Consider the following 5,000-nt stretch of genomic DNA (forward strand, 5'->3'; position numbering starts at 1 on the left):
ACATAGAGCGCGTGTGACGTAATCAACGCGAGCTTATGACTCGCGCTTACTGGGAATTCCTCGTTCATGGGGAACAATTGCAAGCCCCAATCCCTAGCACGAAGGAGGTTCAGCGGGTTACCCCGACCTTTCGGCCTAGGAAGACACGCTGATTCCTTCAGTGTAGCGCGCGTGCGGCCCAGAACATCTAAGGGCATCACAGACCTGTTATTGCTCAATCTCGTGCGGCTAGAAGCCGCCTGTCCCTCTAAGAAGAAAAGTAATCGCTGACAGCACGAAGGATGTCACGCGACTAGTTAGCAGGCTAGAGTCTCGTTCGTTATCGGAATTAACCAGACAAATCGCTCCACCAACTAAGAACGGCCATGCACCACCACCCACCGAATCAAGAAAGAGCTATCAATCTGTCAATCCTTCCGGTGTCCGGGCCTGGTGAGGTTTCCCGTGTTGAGTCAAATTAAGCCGCAGGCTCCACTCCTGGTGGTGCCCTTCCGTCAATTCCTTTAAGTTTCAGCTTTGCAACCATACTTCCCCCGGAACCCAAAAGCTTTGGTTTCCCGGAGGCTGCCCGCCGAGTCATCGGAGGAACTGCGGCGGATCGCTGGCTGGCATCGTTTATGGTTAGAACTAGGGCGGTATCTGATCGCCTTCGAACCTCTAACTTTCGTTCTTGATTAATGAAAACATACTTGGCAAATGCTTTCGCTTCTGTTCGTCTTGCGACGATCCAAGAATTTCACCTCTAACGTCGCAATACGAATGCCCCCGCCTGTCCCTATTAATCATTACCTCGGGTTCCGAAAACCAACAAAATAGAACCGAGGTCCTATTCCATTATTCCATGCACACAGTATTCAGGCGGGCTTGCCTGCTTTAAGCACTCTAATTTGTTCAAAGTAAACGTGCCGGCCCACCGAGACACTCAACTAAGAGCACCCTGGTAGGATTTCAACGGGGTCCGCCTCGGGACGCGCAAGCACGCCTTCGGCTCGCCCCACCGGCAGGACGTCCCACGATACATGCCAGTTAAACACCGACGGGCGGTGAACCAACAGCGTGGGACACAAATCCAACTACGAGCTTTTTAACCGCAACAACTTTAATATACGCTATTGGAGCTGGAATTACCGCGGCTGCTGGCACCAGACTTGCCCTCCAATAGATACTCGTTAAAGGATTTAAAGTGTACTCATTCCGATTACGGGGCCTCGGATGAGTCCCGTATCGTTATTTTTCGTCACTACCTCCCCGTGCCGGGAGTGGGTAATTTGCGCGCCTGCTGCCTTCCTTGGATGTGGTAGCCGTTTCTCAGGCTCCCTCTCCGGAATCGAACCCTGATTCCCCGTTACCCGTTACAACCATGGTAGGCGCAGAACCTACCATCGACAGTTGATAAGGCAGACATTTGAAAGATGCGTCGCCGGTACGAGGACCGTGCGATCAGCCCAAAGTTATTCAGAGTCACCAAGGCAAACGGACCAGACGAGCCAATCCGATTGGTTTTGATCTAATAAAAGCGTCCCTTCCATCTCTGGTCGGGACTCTGTTTGCATGTATTAGCTCTAGAATTACCACAGTTATCCAAGTAACGTGGGTACGATCTAAGGAACCATAACTGATTTAATGAGCCATTCGCGGTTTCACCTTAATGCGGCTTGTACTGAGACATGCATGGCTTAATCTTTGAGACAAGCATATGACTACTGGCAGGATCAACCAGGGAGCTGCGTCAACGAGAGCTGAGCAGCCGGCCGCCCGGGAGTGTGTCCCGAGGGCCCGCGCGAACACGCAAGCGTCCGCTCAATTATTCTGCAAACAGGAGGAGGCTGAGCTCCCCTGCACGATACACCTCGAAACCCTCTCAGGTCCCGGCGGCGCGCAGCGCCGTCCTAAGTACTTGGTCGGGTTCGAGAGAGGCGCAATCGCCCGGAGATGGGCGAGTAGACGCTTTCAGTGCGAACACCCGTGCTCCCAACTGAGCTTGCCGCTGCCGACAGAGGCCCGGGAGCGTGCTGTCGTGGCATTGCCGGCGGGAAACAACACGCGCCACCTACGGTGACCGGCAGCTCCAACGCCAGCGCCACAGAAGGGCAAAGCCCCACTTGGGTGCAGAAGCGAACTCTCCCAGCACAGCGCACGCGCCAACACGTCCGCAGAGCTGCGATACAAACCACCTGCGAGAACCGCTGGGGGCGACCGAGCAGCAGACGGCGTCGCGACGCCGAGTGCCGGGCGGCGGCGCATCCTCAACGCACACAGTCCGCAATCGGACCAGCACACTGCAGATGTCCACCGCGCTTCGCACCGGGCTCGGCAGAACCCACTTTGGCCGCCTGGCGCCGCGCGCAGGGTGCGCCGGCGCATAGCTGGGACGCCAGCCGGGCCCGTCGGCCGGCGCTCCTGCCACTGGGCGCCCCCCACCAGCCGGCTGTAGTGCGTGCGCTCACGCAGCGCGCGGCCAGCACGCCGGGCGGCCCCCCCTCACCGGCCGGGGACTGTCCCGCCAAGCCACAGCCTCGTATCGCTTCATACCCACATGGCCAACTCAGGTTCGGGGGCATGGCGGGTACCGCCGAAACAACCGGTTCATAGATGTACCGATCGTCGCTATCACCGATGCACCTGCAGCGCGAACAACCGCTCAACAACTGATTTCCAGTTCATTTGCGGATCTTTGGCAGCAAACGTATACGTCAATCTACATTTGCGAAATCTACGATTCTGGCATGCCTGCATGTTATGTGTCACGACACGCTACATCAGCCCACATACACACTGCGGCATGTACACGAGAGAACACGTGGAAGATGGTCCGCGCACGTGTGCAATGTCCCTTGCGCGGTCGACTGTCAACCGGCCTCTGTAGCATGTCGCAGATGTGGAACGCGGTCCACCGTGCTATCATGTTGTGTGGGGCAATACGATTAAATAGGAAAACCCTCGTCGCTACATCAACAGACGGCTCACGCTGATTCCCGGCAGAGGGAGGAGGGGGGGGGGGGGGGGGGCCAACATGCAATACTTTCGTCCGTACCTACCTACCACATGTCTGTACGGCGTACAACAGTGCAATCTCGCTGTAATGGGGAGACGAGACAAGTAGCATCGTGCACAACATATGGCCCTTATGATTCGCCATTGTAGGGCGCAGCCGGTGTACGGTCAAGCATGTGCCACATTATGTCACTCAGTACGTAACGACGGATGATCAGTGTGGGTTACGCGTACATCAGCGGACAGTCCACACAGGCCGTACCACAACGTACACTGACTGCATCGACAACCGAATGCAACTGAACAGCTGCAAGGCTCATTTCACAAACAAACGCCTGACCGACCAGCTTGGAAGGGCAGGAGGGGAGGGCGATATTCGTTCTGTAGCGGTACACCCTTCCAGTGGTTAGCGGGACTGTGTAGAAAGTACGCAACACTCGAAAGACCTTTATGTGAGGGTACGCACCATGGCATCAAGAAATACACATGACACCAGAGGATCCAAGCAGTGAACTATGTTCAGAGGGTTGCTGTTAGGCAAAGCTACATTCCTGTGACGTTACATGTGACAGTTAAGGTGCAGTGTAAGTTAGGTTAAGGTGCAGCGTAAGTTAGGTTAAGGTGCAGCGTAAGTTAGGTTAAGGTGCAGCGTAAGTTAGGTTAAGGTGCAGCGTAAGTTAGGTTAAGGTGCAGCGTAAGTTAGGTTAAGGTGCAGCGTAACTTGGGTTAAGGTGCAGCGTAACTTGGGTTAAGGTGCAGCGTAACTTGGGTTAAGGTGCAGCGTAACTTGGGTTAAGGTGCAGCGTAAGTTAGGTTAAGGTGCAGCGTAACTTGGGTTAAGGTGCAGCGTAACTTGGGTTAAGGTGCAGCGTAACTTGGGTTAAGGTGCAGCGTAACTTGGGTTAAGGTGCAGCGTAACTTGGGTTAAGGTGCAGCGTAACTTGGGTTAAGGTGCAGCGTAACTTGGGTTAAGGTGCAGCGTAACTTGGGTTAAGGTGCAGCGTAACTTGGGTTAAGGTGCAGCGTAACTTGGGTTAAGGTGCAGCGTAACTTGGGTTAAGGTGCAGCGTAACTTGGGTTAAGGTGCAGCGTAACTTGGGTTAAGGTGCAGCGTAACTTGGGTTAAGGTGCAGCGTAACTTGGGTTAAGGTGCAGCGTAACTTGGGTTAAGGTGCAGCGTAACTTGGGTTAAGGTGCAGCGTAACTTAGGTTAAGGTGCCAACGTGGGTTAGGTTAAGGGGCCAACGTGGGTTAGGTTAAGGGCCAACGTGGGTTAGGTTAAGGGGCCAACGTGGGTTAGGTTAAGGGCCAACGTGGGTTAGGTTAAGGGCCAACGTGGGTTAGGTTAAGGGCCAACGTGGGTTAGGTTAAGGGCCAACGTGGGTTAGGTTAAGGGCCAACGTGGGTTAGGTTAAGGGCCAACGTGGGTTAGGTTAAGGGCCAACGTGGGTTAGGTTAAGGGCCAACGTGGGTTAGGTTAAGGGCCAACGTGGGTTAGGTTAAGGGCCAACGTGGGTTAGGTTAAGGGCCAACGTGGGTTAGGTTAAGGGCCAACGTGGGTTAGGTTAAGGGCCAACGTGGGTTAGGTTAAGGGCCAACGTGGGTTAGGTTAAGGGCCAACGTGGGTTAGGTTGCCAGAGATGTGTCAAATCAGGATGTACGTTTGGCTGGTGTCAGGTGGTGGGTTGGTTCGATGCCTTTATAAGGAGTGTGGCCAAAGGGTATTTTATTACTTGTACCTTTTGTGTTGTGGCGTGGCGTTGCGTCCTGTGTTGATACTGGGTGGACCACTGTGGGTGTTGCTGGCTGATTTGAGCTGCGTTGTTTGCGGGTGGTGTGAGACATTCTGTCTTATTAGTGGACGTGACGTTCCTCTTGTCGTTCTTTGGATAGTGTCCTGTGGCAGCGAGGATAAAATGGATGTTGTTGAACGATAGTGCTTTGGTGCTTTCGCTTTGTTACACACAGAGTGGACTGTGAGATAGGGTGACTGGGTCGAGTGCGGT

The sequence above is a fragment of the Schistocerca gregaria genome, unplaced genomic scaffold (genome assembly GCF_023897955.1).
Source record: "Schistocerca gregaria isolate iqSchGreg1 unplaced genomic scaffold, iqSchGreg1.2 ptg001763l, whole genome shotgun sequence".
NCBI classification, from domain to species: Eukaryota; Metazoa; Arthropoda; class Insecta; order Orthoptera; family Acrididae; genus Schistocerca; species Schistocerca gregaria.